This window comes from Fundulus heteroclitus, chromosome 19 (assembly GCF_011125445.2).
Source record: "Fundulus heteroclitus isolate FHET01 chromosome 19, MU-UCD_Fhet_4.1, whole genome shotgun sequence".
NCBI classification, from domain to species: domain Eukaryota; kingdom Metazoa; phylum Chordata; class Actinopteri; order Cyprinodontiformes; family Fundulidae; genus Fundulus; species Fundulus heteroclitus.
In genome coordinates, this window is record NC_046379.1 from 10,687,861 (window position 1) to 10,706,872 (window position 19,012).

Here is a 19,012-nt window from a genome sequence, read left to right on the forward strand (position 1 = left end):
GTTTACAACTATCTTGGAGCAAAAGCTGAACAATTATAGATCTTTCATCTTAAATTATCTTTAGCATCTTATATTTGTACAGCTAGCTTTTCTACAACAACAGTTTCCACATACATTTCCTAGTGAATGTGGATCCATACTGAAATATTTTAGTCCATGCTCACACCCCCATCTTGACCAGAACACCCTGGAAGCTTAATTTATGTCTTGTTCATTCAATGCAGTTTCCTTTTCACTTGCTTCTTACATCTCTGTATTTGTCTCACTGCATTTTAAAGACCTCGGTGCTAATGGAAACAGCAAACTTTTGGTCCTCTTTGCTCAGTAACAGTGTGAGGCATTCAGTGATTGGAGGATTGGAGGACAACTAGTCCTGTTATGTAGAAATCTGACCTTTATGGAAGAAGAACAAGAAAAAAAACAAGTCTCTTTTGCAATTTGGCTCAGAATATGTAGGGAACACACTAAACTTGTGCAAGAAGGTGGTACTTCCTCATCCTCATTGTGAAACATTGGGGTGGCAGCATCATGCTGGAGGGATCTTATCTCCAGCTTGGAGAATGAAGCTGGTCAGAGTTGATGAAAGGTTTAATGGAGCTAAATGGAGGCCAGTGCTGAAAGAAAGAGGCTGATTGAGAGGACCGCCCAAGCTAAAAATCATTTGATTCCAATCAACAGCCTATTTTTGTTATAAATCCAAACGGACGACCATGTGAAATGTTACATTTACCACTTTGATTTAAATAAAACACCAAATAAACCAAGTAATCCTTAGCTGCCTAAAAATGCTTGAAAATCGTGTACTTTTCATATACAAAGCACAGGAAAATTTAATGGCTTTCCAGACAGACAGATTAAGCCATGATATTTGACTGAAAAAGATGTTTTAAAATGTACTTTCTTTAAGTTTGTGACTGCTTCAGTGTTTATCTGATTTTTTTTTTTGGAGCAACTGCGACTGTTATGCATCCAACTAATAATTGCCCAGACAAAGGTTTCTTTCAGTGCGTTCAGCTCATTCTCCAACGGCTGCTAATCAGACAAGCTCAATAGTTTCTTGGCCTGGATGTGCGACTGTTTAGGATTCAGTTTTGTTGAAAACTGCATTTTTGGTTTGATTAATGACTTTGCTGCGGTCACAACCGTATTTCCGACTAAGGAAAAAACAGAGTAATTGATTCTGGGACTATCTTGGTCCTGACTTATCTTGTCAAATAGTGCTCTATGTTGGTCTCGGGCCCAGTGCTTTTCCAGTTGTTTAGGTGCCACAATTTATTTGGGCACTGAGGTCATAATTTACCAATTTGCCAGTTTGTCATTTGGGTAATTTCTCTCTACCAAACCACAGAAACATTTTCAATTATATCTGACATCTGTGATGATTCTCTTGCTAATTAGCGAAACTCTTATGTCATTTTAAGCTCTTGCTGGTGTTAAGGAATGATGATGGCAAAGCATCCACGCGTTTGTGGTAGCTCAGTGGAACTCCACTGAATATCTTGGCACCCGCTACACAAAAATGCATTTTCTACATCCTCCTTCCCAAAACAATTATCTCGAAGTCATAGTAAATCTTCTAATCAATACAAGATCTCTGGAGAGTGCACAGTTGCCATGCATATGTTTTCTTTGTTCTCGACTCACAGGACATATTTGTGTACTGAGTCACGGATCTGGGGTAAATAGAAGGAGACCGGCATGCAGGCTCAACGCTGCGAGGAGCAGACAGTGTTCCTGAATCACAAATACCACCACAATGACTGTGTTCGTTGTCATGTTCCTGCTAAAGGTGACTAAGCCCAGGGACTGTCCAAATCGGTCTTTCCCACTAACTGAAGAATAAACCCCAGTAATCAGTGTACTTAATCATTTACAGGTCAGAATGAAAACTTCTGCTCAAATTGTCTGCACTTTAACATTGATATTTATTTGAATACTTGCCCTGCTCTTTCCAGTAACGTGCTGGAGCCCCTTGTGAACTACTGCAGTTTTTTTTTTCCTTTTCTTTTTACATTCCCTGAGTCTAGAACGATCTTTCACGGGTGGAACCGTGCTCCCTCGAGGTACACTGCGGATGCAACTCTTGGTTTCAGATATCACGCTGAAGATCCATCGTTTCCAAAGCCTGGAAAGCATGAGCGATGTGAGGTCACGGAGACTAGGAATCAGAAAGCGAGATCGGTGCCAAGACCTAATAAAGGAGTCGGAGGGGCGACTATGGAGGCTAGGTGTCCCGGCAAAAGATACATTGTGTTGGCCCCTGCTTTTTTATTTAGGGGCAAAAGTTGCACTGTATGTTCAGCACCCATTCATTTTTGTCAGTGCTGTAGACAGTAAGATGTACAATGCCGGTCCCGTTTGAAAGAAGATTGTCTCGTTATGCCAGCAGCACCGTCTAAGTTACTCAGCTTGTCAATTGGCATCATGCAGTTCACAATAAATAGTACAGAGAAGAACGAACGAAAGGAACTAGAGGGCAGAGAATGGAAGGATGTCATTCAGGAACAAGACATTTTGAATAACGAACTTCTGCTGCTGAGACTTCTGCTGACTTCTGCAGTTTCTTCCTGATCTCCTGTGAGCCGCCGGAGGACAACACAGTGCAGCAACACACCAAGAGCCTCTGCATCGCTGACCTGTAGACGTTTGTGAGCAGCTGAAGAGGAAGGTGAACTTAAACTTCCTGAGGAAGCAAAGGCATGGTTGGGCTTTCTGCACCTGGTGTGAGATGTGTGTGTGTGTTCCAGGTGAGGGTAGCGGAGATGCGAACACCCAGGGACTTGCAGTTCTCCACTCTCTCAACCTCCTCGCCATGTAGAGGGGAGTGTGTGTGGTGCGCTTGTACCTCCTGAAGTCCATATTTACCGCTTTTGTCATGGAGATGTTGAGCTTCAGGTTATTTTTCTCGGCATCATAGTGTCAAATGCTGGATCTTCTCTCTGTAGGCCGACTCAAGTCCAACCTACAACAGTGGTGTTGTCTGTTGACTTGACTATAAGGCGTTGGTGCAGTGATTGGAGGAGCAGTCATGAGGGAATATTGAATAGCAAACGTGGCTGATGGTTTCTCTCTTATTATTCCCTAAATTCTGAATCAATTTCTCCCCTGGCCTGTCTTATGTTTCCATCACTAGTCCAAACAGGACCCTTTCATCAATCAGGAACAATAGAATTATTTATAACAATGGTCCAGGTGGGATTCACAAAACATATGAGGAATAACAGGTTCTGAGTTGCTTTGAGCAGCTGAAACACTTCAGCTGTATTCTCTGACGTTCCTTCTGTGATGGGATTAAAACCTATTTTAATAGAAGTACAACAACCATCTTTACATCTGGCCACCAAAGAGCGTTCTTAGCCTCTGACTTCAACATCTTGTGATTCCTGAGCTCAACAGTAAAAGGCTTGTGAACGCTGTCAGCTCCAGATCTGCACAATCCAGTTGGTGGGTCAGGGTTAGTGGTGGATACTCCTTGTTCAGCTGAAACTGTGATAATTCACACAGGATGCACTCACCACCTGAGGCCTTCGTGTCATCTCCCCTCTCCTCACTGTTCTCTGACATCAGCTCTCGGCAGGAAACAGAAATGGGCAGAACAGGATGTGTCAGCCTGCTAAGGTCGTCTCGGTGGTTTCGCTTGCATAAGCAGACTCAGGACGGCTGCCAGCTGGTACCCGGCTAACAGAGCTGTGCAGATTCTGATAGCTGAAGTTCAAGTCGTCCTACTAGACCAGCGGTTCCCAGACGTTTTTAGCCGCGCACCCCTTTCTAACCCTAACCCTTCAAAAAACAAAAAAAACAAATGGAATAAGCTTTTTTTATAGCTGTATTAAACGTGGCATGTTTAATCATGCTCAAATGACCAGAACACACATAATCACAAAAAAAGAGAGAGCGAGAGAGCGGCATAGAGTAACAATAACAGAGCGCCGGCCTTTGATGAAGCTGTTATTAATCCGAGAAATAAAAAGTTATTTCCTGATTGTTTCACAGCGGTTACATTCAACAGGTAAACACGCCCACGGCAACACACCTCAGCTCCCCCCACCACCACCGGTTGCCGGTTTCCTTGTTCCTGTCTGAATACTCGCTAAATCTGCATCTTTAAAATAAACGGCACCTATCTGTATCACATTCATCCAATGAAACGTACTACAGCCCTGTTCGTCAGCGTGGTCAAGAAATCGCGTCTTCCACCAATTTTTCCACCAGCGGCAGTGGTGGCAGCCTGGGTGTGTGCGTGGGCGTGACATCAGTGCTTATAGCAGTCCCAGCATCGTGAGCAGCGTTGGTTGTGTGTGTGGGTGCTGCGCAATCGACACAGATTCAGAGACCGTGTCACTCAATTTAATCTAGTAAATAAAACTTTCGGGCCAAATTAAATTTTCCCTCTACTGACGTAAACGACGTGAAGTGAGGAGAGAGAGGGAGAGAGAGAGAGACAAATTTTCTGATTCCTACGGAGCCCGTCTGATGACATGGACCGAGAAAAAGTTTAGAAGATGTTAAGTCGTGGCCATGTGTGGGAAGAAGATAGTCACCTCGCATTAAGCTGTATACACTCTTATCATACATTCAAATTACGCAGCCACAGGCCACTCGTTCAGTGGACGCGAGTGGATCCAGGGATGCGACAATTAACCGTACATACTCCTTTTTTTGCCCTGATGCCATTCATCTGACATTTTTTGTGCATCCACCCATAACCATGCAGTCTCCTGGGTCCTTCCAGCTCCTTCTGGATGAAGTCAATAACGTGGCCAATGTCCGCATACTCTTTACGTCTCAGTCCGTATGCCTTCAGCACCCGAATTAAGTGTCTCTTACTTGTTACCGCTCTGTTTAACTGCAAGAGATCGCAGGATGTCATTATAGTTCATTCCAAGGGTGAAATAAAATGAAATCAAGTCTATGTTCTCCATCTTCCTTGAATGTATGCTACACCACCATAAAGGAGCTCCCTCACAAATAACTTGCGGCCACATCTTATCTATCTCGTTCTCACGCATTAGTAACACGTGGCCACGACTTAACATCTTGTAAACGTTTTTTCTGTCCATGTCACCAGACGGGCTCCGTAGATTCCCGCTTGTTCTCTTCTCCTGGATCCGTTGCAATTCTCTCCTCTGTTGCCCCCAATTCCTCTCTCTCTCTGTTTTTCTCTCTTTCTTGGTTCCTCTCCTCCTTCATCACTAACTTTGACCTTAGATGTCTCACCTGACAGCAAACAGGCTTAAATCGGGGGCAAACGGACTTTCGTTCAGTTCTTTCTGAAAACGTTTGACACCTATCCAGGAGTTTTGAGCAACCTGTAGTTGGTGCACTGCTGTTGGTTTTAACTTCAAAACTTAAAAAAAAAACCCTTTTAAAACATATTTTACATTAAATCCTGTTTGTTTTGTTCCCCATAAGCCCTTATTTCCATTCTTAGGTAGATTTTGGGCTATCTGGTCAGTGTGTTGGTGATCATTTGACCATTTTAGTGCTACTGCCACATCTATCAGTACTGAAACTGAAACAACTGGTTGCAACTTAGCATTACTAAGGGTTCATGTGAATAATGGAAAAAAAATGTTTTTTGCTGTAATTTCTTACAAAAAGAACACGGAAAGGGTGATGTGATTTATTATCGAGTCCCTCTGATTCAACACTTGAGTTATGAGTCTCTAATCCTTTGTGGTATGACTCCAGCTTTGCTCATCTACAGACTGACGTTTATGCCAACTAGTTTTTACAAAATAGCTCCAGCTCCGCCAAATTAGAGCAAGTGTGACTGCAAACATCAATTTTTGTCTTTCGAAAGTCTTTCCACAGATTTGGAACGGATTAACGTCTGGGCTTTAAATAGGCCTTTTTAATACCTGGATGTGTTTTGATCCAAACTATTCCACTGTAGCTCTGGTTGTAGGTTCAGGGTTGCTGTCCTGCTGGAGGGTAAAACTCATCTGTAGCCTCATATCTTTTGCAGCGTAACAGGTTTTCATCTTTGATTTGGCTGTATTTAGCCCCATCCATCTTCCTGCTAACTGTGACCTGCTTTCCTGTCGCTGCTAAAGGAAAAAACGCAACATTTTAATGGTGGGAAAAGGGCGTTGAGGGTGAGCTGCATGTCAGCTGTGGATCAGTCCAGCTCCTACAGAATGACACATGGCTTTCCTGCCTGATGTTCTTCTTGCTCAGTCTTTCAGTTAAGGCGGGCGACCAGGTAATGTTTAATCTGCGGTGGTGCCATAATCTGTGAATTTCAAAGGAGAAAGTGAACGGTGGGATATCATTTTAAAACTTAAGCCTGGTTAAAACTTCTTCACAGCTTCCTCCAGGATTCTGATTTTCTTTCAACAATGTTTTCTAGTGACCCTCTGAGGCCTTGACAGAACAGCTGGGTTTATACTGAGATTGAGTTACAGACAGGCGAACTCTATTTCCTTTGACCTCTGAAGGCGGTGGGTTGCGCTGGGTTTGACTTCACAGTTACACTCTGGCTTGTACTTGTATGGCGCTTTATCAAGTCCAACGACCCCAAAGCGCTTTACTCTACAGTCGGTCTTTACTACTTTATGTTGGCCTAACACACAACATCACAAAAAATACACTAGTTTGTGGTTTTATTGGGACATTTAAAACAAATAGCTCATTGTGTATACATTCTTTGTCAAAAAACAATATTAGGGATGTAAACGTAAGTCCCGACACTTACACGAATAGAAGCAGATTCAGACTAGTCTGGAGGCATACTCTCTTTCTACTGGGTTTCCACTTAAATTTAGTAAACAACCAAGAATGCACCAAGAACACAGATCTCCATTGCTCTATACAGTTTGCAACATTTTTTAAATAGGCTTTTTAGTTATTTGAAATAAGCTCGGAGCGTGCCGTGAACATGGATGAAGCTGTCTTGGCATTATAACCAAAGATGCTCATCTCCAGCTGAGCTGTCTCTCTCTGATACATTCCTGATGTGCTTTTCAAGCTGTGAGCTGACACATCAGACTGCTGCAGGCGTGCTGCTGTTGTACGGGGAGGATACTGCTGCACGCGTCACAACATAGACCCAACTTTGCTTCAGCTTGTGTTTTGGGTCAGGCGCTTCTTGCTCTTGTTGCGTCTCTCTAGAGAGTTTGGGTTTGTGCTGTTTGTCCAGTTTCACGTTGAATCGTCGTGCGTTGTTTCCTCATGCATAACATTAGATACAAAATAGCAATATTTACTAGTTACCAATATTTTAGATGATCCAACAATGCCAGAATATCAAATGAACCAATCAGTAGTCAGGAACCCTGACTTTTTATTTAGCACATTATATGTTTGGCTGCTGACTAACAACAAGGTGAAAACCTTCCATTATTCATTTTCATTGCATTGAGAACTCAAAGTATATTAAGCAGCTTTTAAGAGTTGCTAACTGTTACTGATAATATAAAATCAAACATACTCCCTTAAAAAAACTAAACATTTACCAAGCTTAGTCTAAACTTAATTGTTACTGTAGAGTATTAATTAATTCCCTACAGTAATAATTATTAATTTAATGCAGAGATCTAAAGGTGTACTTGTTTAACTAAGGTTTAGATCCTGACCTTAAGCCTGACAATTTCAAGGCTTCAAAGGCTGGCAACATTGTTATTAAGTATGTTTTTAAAGACAGACTTGGGAAATACAAAAGCATTAAACAGTGACTTTGTTGCACAGTGTTCAACCTTCGTGTTATCTGCTGAAAGTTTTGCTCTCTCTTGCCCTCTCATAGCCTGAATGAACCACAGATCTAAGCTGGTTGCAAAAAAATAATAGATATTTCCTCCTCTATCTTTACACTTTTTGTTTGGCTTCATGTTTAAACAGCTCAGTGATGCTAAAAGGTGGCCAACTTAAAGTTTCCTTCAATCACAAACAGCCTCTAAAAAAAAAGAAGTTTTGATTTTGTAAGCAGTTGGTTAGCGGTCAGGGCCAATCAAGCTGTAAATTATCCAATAGTGGCTACTTGCCAATTTCTCAGTACGCCTCCAGACAGTTACTTTGACGGTCTTCTGCTATAGCTTGTCCCAAGTGGCTACATCAATGCTGAATGCATATTCACATTCCCACGTTTTTTATTGGGTTCTTTTTCTAAGACTGGAAAAAATCTGTGTACAAAGTTTGTCACAGAACTCTGGCCAAAGTCACACCCAGAAAAATGAAAGCAGAGTGAAAAATGGGAATAAAAATTGATTGAACCTTGTTACATGATAAAAACAACAATAAAAACCACCCGGTTAGAACAACAATGCATGTAGTTTTCTCTGCATCAACTATTATGCATAAGTCTGCCCTGCCGTTTTACTGGTGACTAATGCGGCCGGTGGTTCTGCGGCTTGTTGACTCAAGGCTTTGCACATAGCCGCCCAGCTGTTTTTCAGAGGAAACTGCGGTCGTGGTGGGAGTTCTTCGTGTTTATCATGGATCACTAGTCACTTTCACTCCCACTTCAGACAAACCACACCACCATCTGCCGGGGGCTGCTGTCAGAATCCTTTGCGATAGATGATCTTTGCACCTGCAGGATTTAGAAGAAGCTGCGATATTACCCCTGATATCTTTGATGAAGATCAAACATGGGTCTTGTACTGTGTAAAATCAAAACAGGAAGCTTGGGAAACGTTTCTTACTGTAGAGCTGGTTTTCTACTCAGTGATGTCCAGAATCATCCTCTTGCTTCACTTTTTGGCTGCTCCCTTAACAGAGAAGGCATTGTTAGCTAAGAGTCTGGTAAAGGGAAAAAGGATAGAGTAAATCCCACAGGTCATACAGTACTGTATGCCTTCTTCTGAACAGGACTCTAGGGCTCTTCTAAATGATTTGGGTTGGTATACCTGCACCGGGCGATTAACTGGCTTTTCGTCGGCTGTCGTATTTGGACCTAACCTTAATGCCTTAGTTGGCTATTGAGCCCCTTCTTTTGTGATAGGAAAAAGATTGTGGCGAAACGTTTTCTCTCAGTAGTAAGGGTGTAGTCTGCACCTATTTTACTCTGGGCTTTTATATCAAACAGCTTGCGGAGGAATTACAAAGGCAGCCCTGTCCTCAAGCGATCCCTCAATATGTAGGACAAGAAAAGGAAATGTTGGGCTTAAGTGTATCGCATATCACCGAAAAAGCCAGCCAAGACTGTTTAAGTACATTCTGTTTTTGGGGTGAGCCTAGATTTGCTGTAGATTTTTGGATCTCAGCAGCTTTAATATTGACTGAGCTGGGCCGGGAGGAGCTGGTGAGTATCTTCCTAAATAGATATAGCCAAATGAGTCCCATGAGTGTTCGGCTTCCTGCGAGGCCAGGCGAAACAAAGGAGCACAGACATCGCTGGCCAAAGCATGGGACTTATATGTCTGTCTGTCTGTCTCTGCATTAAAACCTTCTTGAAACTCAAGCAAAGTCTGAATCCAAAGCCAAATCCTTCTCATCGTCCAGGATTCTGCAGCTGTTGGACAGTCAAAATACAGCACTGAAACAGCAGTTTCAGTGCTGAGGCATATGGATAGGACATCAATCAAACTCGTCTGCTAGAATGAAGCATGGTGCTGAAAGTATGAATCAGAGTGTGGCTGTGTGTGGGACCAGTTTATCCATTCTGCTGTTAAAGGGCAGGATTCACAGTGTGGCCAACTTAAGCATGCTTAAGGAACACACATATTTCATGTTACTTACAATTTATTTGGCCCCTTCCAGAAATTGGTTTACAACACTGGCAACATGGCTTCCCCCACTTGAAAGTGCATTTTTCAGAATTAAAAAATATTTTCTTTTCATCTATCTATCTATCTATCTATTCCTTCCCAAAAAAAAAGAATTGGATTTAAAAGTCTCCTATTTAATTTTAAGTTCTGAAACTGAAGATTTCTATGACGACTTATCCCATGAAGAAGAAATCAAGACAAATATTGTCGGAGCAGTTTCTTGGAGACCTGACATACTGGCACCCTATGGTGCAATTTAAAGGCGGTGAGCCCCATCTGCCTATAACTCAACACAGTGATGAATGACCACTTGTGGAAAAAAAAGCAAGTTCCCAACAACTATGTCACCAAAATAGCTTAATCTGTATTAGTGAGCAACGCAATGACTGTACAAGTCTAAATTTTGACCAAATAATCAGCCCATGTTTTCGTTGTGACAGTTCACTTGACCTAAAGAAATATAGCTGCCAAAATGTTGAAGAAGAAATCTTTATTTGTCATTGCAATTGTACATTCCAATGAAATTTGTCTTCTGCATTTAACCCATCCCTTAGGGAGCAAACCAGGTACTAGCAACCTTCTCAGACTGCAAGCGTGCTGCTCTAACCACTAGACTACCTCCATATGGTTCAGAGACACTGTCATAATACTCAAAATTTACAAGTCTGACTTCAGTTAGTTTTATCACAGCAACGTATCATTTGAAACTAAAACATCAGTTCAACCTTATACTGCATGCGATGCATCCATCTGCACTCGGATGTTTTCTCCTTCATTTGGCTCAGACATTCAGAAAATAACAATGATGCTGCAATTAAGGTAGAGGGTTGATTGATTTTTTTTTTTAAAACAAAGTGGTCCCTGGACACCAGCAGATGTTTGGTACTGATGGAGCACACATTAAAATAAAAAACAACAACAAGTAAAACAAAGTGTTTTCCTCATTTCTTATGTAAACCTAATGCTCCGAGCTGCCTCGGTCGTCTGGCTGTCGATGTCAAGAATCAGACAGGCAGGAAACTCGAAATTCGAGCCAGACATGGTGTTGCGTTTAAAAGGTTTATTTACAGAAGCCAGAAATCTGGTGAAGGCAGGAAACCTCTGCAGGAGCAAGCAGGAGACCTGGCACTGAAGAGGGCTGGCTTACCCACTGCAGAGGTGTCAGGCAGGATGCCAGAGGTTTTGTCAGAGTCCAGGGAACAGGCTTGGGTCATGCACGGAGGGTCAGAACAGAGAAGATCAGACAAATCCGAGGGCTAGGCAGAGGTCGTTTGTCAGGAAACAGAATCAAGGTCATGGTCCAGAGATCAGAGGCAGCGTAGATATCCAACAAGGGCATAGCTAGGCGGGGAAATCCTAGGAACATGAAACAAGGTCTTAACCAGGCAATTTGGTATGAAGGAGCGTTAGACAGCTACGTGCAAAAGCTTTCAACAACCTACCGCTGCCCTGCTGTCTGCGGTGAGCTTATAAGGAGCCAGAAACAGGTGTGTGGAATAAGCTGATTGCGGCACAGCAGAGAGTCAGGCTGGCAGGTGGGGTGAAGAAGGCTGGATGACCACGGGCAGAGGAAGTGTGGCAGAACGCAGACAACAGCGTCATATCAGCTGAGTCTGATAAAGATCTATGTCCCAGCTGGGGATAGATGGTGTTTTGTCTCCCTTCTCTCAAGTGTGAGGTGTTCCTTTCCTTAAATTGAACATTTTAACTGTTTCATAGTTGTGAGTGGTGGATGAGGAGAAATCAATCCACTTCACCCACTTACTTCCACAGAACCCACCCGCACTTCCTGCATAGATGCTCCCTCCCTTTCCGTGTCGCCAAGAGGTGGCCTCTCATTCAGTCCACATATTCTGATGATATCGGCTTTTACTGACAGACAGAGAGAGAAAGAGAGAGATATATAAAGAGAGAGAGAGAGAGAGCGAGAGAGAGACAAACATCTTTATCCAAATAACCTTCCTGCTTTAGAGGACATAACTCACTAAGCTTTATTGTTTCAAAAAAGTGTATCACACAATGAAAAGGCTGATTGTGATTTGTTAATATTTCATGCTTGAGATAGCAAGGTTTTTTCTGGCTTGAAAACATGACAATTGGCCTTTAAAGCTAAAGTGATAGTAAAGCTGCTGCTTTAGGGATGCTGGGCCTGCAGGTTTCTTTTAGTAAATTTGAAACTAATCCAAATAATGGGTAGTTTGGGTCAGTTTTTTTTATGTGGACACTAGTAATAAAGTACTAGGGTAAAAACTGGCGGGGGATAGTTTCTGTGCGGGTAAAGAAACATCCAGGAGTTTACTTTCTACAATGAATGAGCTTTTTCTGTTTTTTTTTTTAGTTCTGTTTACAAACCTGCAGTTTGTAATGTGAAGGAATGCTAATGAATGCCAATTAAAAAGTGGGAGCGTCAATTACATTCTTTTTGTAACTTTTGTCTCAATCAAATATGTCCAAGAATCCTGTTTAAGCTTGTTCTAACACAACACCAAGGTATTTGACTTCTCCCACTGCCTAAATAACTTTTCAGTGTATGAATGCAGGGTTCAACATTTGCACTGACATCAAAATCAAAGAACATCCCTTTTGTCTTGCCTGTGCTTAGCACAAGCCTCACGGTTTTTCTAAAAAAGCACTATGTTAGTGAGCAATGTTCTTACTCCTCATTTGTGTATCGGCACCGGTATAGGCCTACACTCACACCCTTGCGTTCTTTGTGAACCTCTGCTGAAGTTTTTAACATCAGCTCTTTATCCCTCTACATAAATTTCCTCCAAGTACTCTCTGGTTGGAAGCTGTTTTTGGCTTGCTGTCAAAGCAGACTGACACATGACGCTGACCAGCAAATAGACATAGCCTCAGTCAGCACTTTGTAATGGCTCTTCCTGCTGACCTGTCTTGTGGCATTTCTCTAAGTGAATGATCAGAGCAACTATAATAAACCGGAGAATATTAAATGACCTCCCGGCTAACCACGTCTCTGCGCATTTTGAATCAAGCCCCTGAACCGCAGTTACCGCACCGTGCTGCTTCTATCCAGAATCTCAGCTTTCTGGGTTTCTTCTGCTTTGAAAACCAAACTTTGTAAATGCCTATGTGAGAACAAATGTATTGGTAGCGTTATTTACCCCGCGGAGATAAGAAAGGGTCTGTTCATTTCACAGCTCTTGTAATAGACCAGACTGTTTAGTCATATGTTTTGATCATGTTGTGTCTGCTGACCTCAATGTGGTCAAATTTACTGAAAATCTGTTTTCATGCTGGAGAGGAAAGCAGCGCCCTCAAAATTAAATGGAACTTTATCTCTTTATTTGTCTGCGTATCGCTTTTTCTGATCCAAGTAACAGTCCTCGGTTAGTGCATTTCTGAAGAAGGTTCTCTGTTTTTCATTCCCGCTCACTGTGATTTATTTCGTCCATGCTTGGACCGCTACTAGCCAACTCCTGAGTAAGACGCCCAGACATTGGGAACATGATTTAGTCCAGCCTCCGTCGTCGGTGCGATAAACCCTCGGACGCACCCAGTTTTTCACAAGGGGGAGTTTTCTGCCAAGACCCACAATTAAACAAGTCATAATGACTGAAGATTTTATCAAAGACTGGACCTTAATTGTTCACTGATGTTTGGCCTCATGCGACCATATGTACAAGGAAAACCTGTTTTAGTAGAGACCAGCTTACTTTTAATGCTTGTTTCTATGCCAAATAAAGTTTGTGTTTTTCTAATTTTACTGATTTGGGAAAAGTGGCACTTCATGAGGTTGTATGCCAAGTCTTTTAACTACCATCGAGACTTTCTAGTCATTTCTTCAAGTGGCAAGATTATTCTGCAAAACAAGTGGTGAGAAAAGGCCTTTGGGTTAAAACCTCTTCTACCAGAGATTAAACATTTACATAAAGCTGTAATTTGGGGCAGGACTTTAATGTGTCAGTGGCTGCTGTGGAGTTATTTTTGAATTTCCAATAAACACAAACTTTACCGCCACCATCCTGTTGTATGACCTTGTTGCCATGAGGAACACGCAACAACAGTACGGCGGAAATCTTCCTGCGACTGGATATTATAGTTACCGGCGCAGGCTCCGGATCGGCCATGGGGGTTTTATTGGAAGAAATGCATGATGTATGGATGTGGTCGTTCTGCATAGAGCCTGAGGAATGAGATGACCGCTTTGGGGTTTGACCACAGGTGACACAGATGGTTGGGTGCCCTGCCTGAGTTAAAAGATTTATATTTTTTGTCGCTGAGATTTCTTTCACCTCCTGAATTTTTCTTTTTTTTTCATTTGGCACTGTAGCAAACAGAACACTTCACATCATCATTTTCTTTCACAAGAACTGCTTTTCACCAAGTACTTTCAAAGCATCCTTAACAGACACTTGGATTGGATACAGCGCTTCCAGCAGGAATAAACTTGTAAAATAATCCAAAAAAAGTTGAGTAGATCCTCTGTAAAAATGATTCATATCTTCTCCAAGAGTTGTCTTCAGTCTGAAGAGTACAGGTGACCTCAGCCTTATAAGCAGTACTTGTTGCACGGTGGATCAACACGTTTTAATCAAAACTGGTTGCTCACATGCAAAAGAGGACCATCAGGCTCCCACCTGATCATTAGTTCTCTGATGGCTCGCTAATTGTTCCCCGTGTGCTGAGTCATACTGGCAATAACAACATCGTTAGAGGGGGACTCTATCAAACCATCTCACCTCCCTATCCAGGATGAGAACATCTTCATTCCTGAAAGAGTGACCGCTGGCCTGCAGATGAGTGTAAAGGGCAGAATCTTGGCCTGATGGTGTTGCTCTTCTGTGCTGGGCCATCCTTTTGGCCAGTGGCTGCTTTGCTTTCCCGATGACTAACTGGTCACAGTCATTCTCGCACTTAACAGAATAGACACAATTACTCTGATTGTGCCAGGGGGACGGGATCTTTGGAGTCAACCAGTCTTTGTCCTAATATGTTTTGGGGTTTGAAAGCCTCTGGGACATCATGTCTAGAAAAGAAATGTCTCAGTATCTCTGAAACTCTCACAACGTACGGAGTGACAACGGGCCTGGGTCTGGGGTCCTCCTTTTCACCCGATGGCTGGCTGGGTCACCCAGTGTTAAACAGGGGTGGAGGACTCCGTGTCCAGTTGTCCCCCTCGTTCAGTGCTGTTATTTTGAGTATGACTCAGCCCTCTGGGAACAATAAGCAGCCATCATAGTATTAATAATCGGCGTTTAGGCTGATGGTCCTCTTTTGCATGTGAGCAACCACTTTTGATTGTCACCGTTAAACTTGTTGATCCACTAAGTGAAGGTGCTGCTTATAAGGCTGAGTTTACATGTAACTCCTCAGACTGAAGAAGTCTCTTGGAGAAGAGACAAAGCGTTTTCAAACAAAGTAAGAACCCGTCCAGAAGCAACTTTAAAAAATAAATAAAATTCTACCTGAACTGGGACATTGTAAAATAATCCCTCATTAGTTCATTAACAGTTAACTGCAATTATCGAATAATGTTTAAACTCTCCATTTTATTTCATAGAAAGATAGCATGTTTGAAACCCTGAATATGTAAACAACTTAAGCCAAGATAGTTTCCTCTACCAGGATAGATTGCATTAGGTATCATTAGTCTTGATAAATTGGCAGAACAAAAAATAGATGTCATTCTTCCTTGAATGTGACTCAGGCTCCAAACTCAGCTTCTGATTGGTTCATCAGCACATTACGACGGCTCCTCCTGCGGAGGTACAAGCAAGACATTATTCCCCACCAAGTAATGTATTTAAATTGTTGAGATTATGTGCAAACATGTTTTTGCTTGCATCGTTAGTCATATTTATCTAAATTGATGTAAAATTCATACAATAAATTTTGGTTTTCCTTTGTACCACTTGGCTCTGAATCCAAAGTAAGGAATCTCTAACCAACTGTCAAGTGCTTGTCAAACTGGTCGAGAGGCCATGGAAGTGGGACCCAAACGGCGGTCAAAAAACAAAGCAAGAAGTGACATCTGTGGAAGCTCCTTGTATTTTATTTTATTTTTTATTTTGTAGCCAGCAGTGTATCCAAACCACCAACAACGAACAACAAACAGCTTAAATAGAAATGACTCTAAATACACTATTTACACTTGACAATTTACATCCACTTTGGCCAGTATCAACCCTCCCTAATCTGCCTCTAAATTTGAGCCATACCCAGAACCAATAAATTGTATGCAAATCCCTGGGGACTGTTTTGTCTGCGCACCTGAGCGTGACATGCCAGGATGAGGTCCCTTCACTGCACGTGAAGACACGCCCAGAAAACAAACAAATTCCAACCAAGCAAAGTAAAGAAAAGGAAAAACCAATTGATGTATTGTTTAACCGATTTCTATTAATGCATTTTTAAGACAATAATATGAAACCTGACAGGTAACGTCGGCTCGTTTTTACACCAACTTAACCAGAACCAACAGCACCCTGTGTGAACTGCAAACGGGTCAGTCCTGTAAGTGAGTCGACAGCACAATTCACCACAGCAGGCTCTGTGTTTCTGTTCTGCTGTGCTGGTGGTGCTGGTGTGGGAAGCTTGAGGATCAAGGCATGACTCCAAAACTTTGAATTCCTCCATTTTCTTTTCTCTGATTAGAACTCAAAATTAAGCCGCATTTCTATATACTCGCAAGAGACTTTATAAAGCATAACTAAAGCTATACTTTAATCGGCTTAGATATTCTGAACATTCAAGTTTATAGCGTTGTTATTTATAGACTAGAAGGATCATTAGCAGATGTGTTTTTGTCTTAGTTTTAGGTTTCTTCTAGACATTGATAATATTCAAGAAAGTATTAGCTACTGTTTTTGTTTCTGTTATAATTCTATCGTATAATCTTAAACAGAAGTTTAGCTGGATTTTCAGATTGATTAAGCTTGATTATAAAAGTTCTCGTTTTTCTTCAGTAGGAAGGTAAAACATTTCTTCTGGAGAATCTTTGACTATGTGACCAAATGAGACTGATTTATTTATCTTTAGTAATGTAATCTAATGTAGTTTACTCCTACAACCAATAGAAAAATCAAACAGGGTATGGAATAATTTTAAGTGTTGAAATTATTAATTACTTCCGTCATTAGTATCTGTACTGTCTGGCATAGCTTCAGTTTTGTTAATTTCTTGGACGTCCCAGAGATTCATAACACCACTGGGCTTTGAATAGCATAACATGAACAAGAGTCAAGTGTGTATGCATTTGCTAATGCTCTCGAATGACGCCTCCCGGGACTAGTTTCAACAGTCTGCACTCCCCCTACTTGTCTGTGAAACTTGGAGCTCCGTCTGTTGCAGAAACCATTACAGACTAATATCTCTCTTGTCATTCTAAAATGTAAAATTTTGAATAAAACATGAAATGTCTGTATAGATTTCAGAAGTCTTCCCTGATTTACCTCTGTTTATCCTGAGAAATGTAGTGTTTTTTAAGCAAATACGGTTATTCTGTTCATTCTTTCACAACACAGCATCTGAATCCAGATCTCTTAACCGTTGCCTTACCTCTTGGTAGGAAATGCTTAAAATCTTTGGAGCAGTAACACATCATTGCATCCAAAATGTTTTGTATCCGTTTCATGACGATCACTCCCTGACTGCAAAAGTTTGCGTCCCAAATGCACTCATAAATCTTGTCTCTTCGTCGTTGCCAGTGTTTGTACTGTAGTGACTGAGCAGCACAAGGTTTCCATTGTTTCTGCTGCTGTTTGCAAAGTATTTTTAGATTTCTGCTGCTCACCCCAGTGAGACTGATGACACATCTATTCAAACGGTATTGTAACAAGTAAAATGTTATTTGAAAGAGACAAATGTGTGCAAACTTCTATTTGCATTTTGTCTCTGAGGGCTATCATGTATGCGCCCATTTACCAGCTAAGATCCAATTGACTTTAATTGTGTCTAGTTCTTCTGTAATGTAGATTTTCGGCAGATGTTTTATGTTGGCGAGAAGTTAAAGAAGCATTGGAGCTTTTTGTTAAAATACAAAATAGGACTAATGAATCAGAAATTTAAGCGATGGTCGTGTTGATTGGTCGTAAACCTTCTGGCGAGTCCAGAAATTTTACATTTGTCCTTCTGGGGGTTGCGTACAGTCCAACACAAAGAAAAACTGTGACGGATAAAGCGACGAGCTCGGGAGCTATCTGGTATCACAGTGTGACCCAGAATGGGGCATTAGTGCCAGGAACCCGCCTGCTGTCACACAGTTCTGTTTAGACAGCCCGTTTGAAGCCACTTTGCTCGTCATATTGGGTTTTTTTCTGCTTTAGCTGCTATACAGAAAGAAACAATCCAAACCCTTTGGATGTCTGCTCGGACTTTGCTATGCTCAAACAGATCCAAATGAAAAATGAGCTTTGTATAGCTGGAACTGTGCTGGGCTTTAAGTGCTGAAAGAGCTGGTTAAATACCATGTAATATCATCGCGCTGACCTTTTTTTGTTTTGTTTTTTCTCTTTTTTTTTTTTTTTTTGACTGAAAGGTATTCTAAGCCCAGAAGTAGGTCCTCGGCGTCGAATACATCAACTGTCAAGAGTGCTTTATTTCTCTGGGAGATTTATGCAGAGTGTGGATCATAAAAGCACCTCAGAGACAGAACTGTTAGTGAATGAATCAGCTGTGGCCCATACGTCTCTGAGCAATGCTCCATATAAACACTGCTTAGGCCTCGTCATGCAGAGTGGGCTGAGGAGATAGTTTAAGATGTAAACAGTTCCTGAGGATCTGGGTCACTATGCGTGTGTGTGCGTGTGTGTTCATGAGAGGTTGATCAGATAAATCCAGAATTCCCCCGTCTGCCTGAGATGTACTTGCTTCCCGGTGGACAACTTACAGGAACACCTCTTAAAGGATTGGAGCTGGTGTTTTCCAAGTCTCCGCTACAGGGGTTTATTGGCGGTTAAACGAGGACGCCTAGCAAAATTTCATCCCAAACTTTCAGAATACACCTGGCATTTTGCTTGGCAGCGTATTTCAAAGCTCTAAGATCAACAAGGTTCATGTGCAGCATCAACAGAGGTCCATAGATCAGAGGATTGCAGTTCCTTTTGACCATCTTCCAGTTTTTTATGCCGACCTGTGTTTTTTGCAGCGCTTGGCCGTGTGCTGTTTTCGCTCCTAAAAAGTCCTCCTTTGTAACTCATCTAGATCAACATGATGTGAAGCTGGAACTGCCCCTTCGTGCTTGTCTTCTCAGGACTTTTGGAGAGCTTATGCTCGCATGTTGTAATGCAGCGAGGAGTTCAAAGATTGTCAGCTGAATGCAAAGTAAAACTTTAGCAATTCTT

General features: G+C 41.8%; 1 protein-coding gene and 1 long non-coding RNA gene across 5 annotated transcripts in view; one reads left to right on the forward strand and one right to left on the reverse strand.

Annotated features, from left to right (window-relative positions):
- Positions 1-19,012, forward strand: part of LOC105916778 (latent-transforming growth factor beta-binding protein 2) — a 140,793-nt gene that overhangs the window by 27,400 nt on the left and 94,381 nt on the right. The window lies entirely within an intron of this gene.
- Positions 6,630-17,418, reverse strand: LOC110366838. 2 transcript variants are annotated; one of them, XR_004933390.1, is made up of 3 exons: positions 17,229-17,418; positions 8,643-8,708; positions 6,630-8,530 (listed from the first exon to the last, which is right to left on the reverse strand). It is a non-coding gene; the product is annotated as an uncharacterized LOC110366838 (long non-coding RNA). The 2 variants fall into 2 exon arrangements; XR_002427021.2 differs by lacking the exon at positions 17,229-17,418 and adding an exon at positions 10,855-11,035.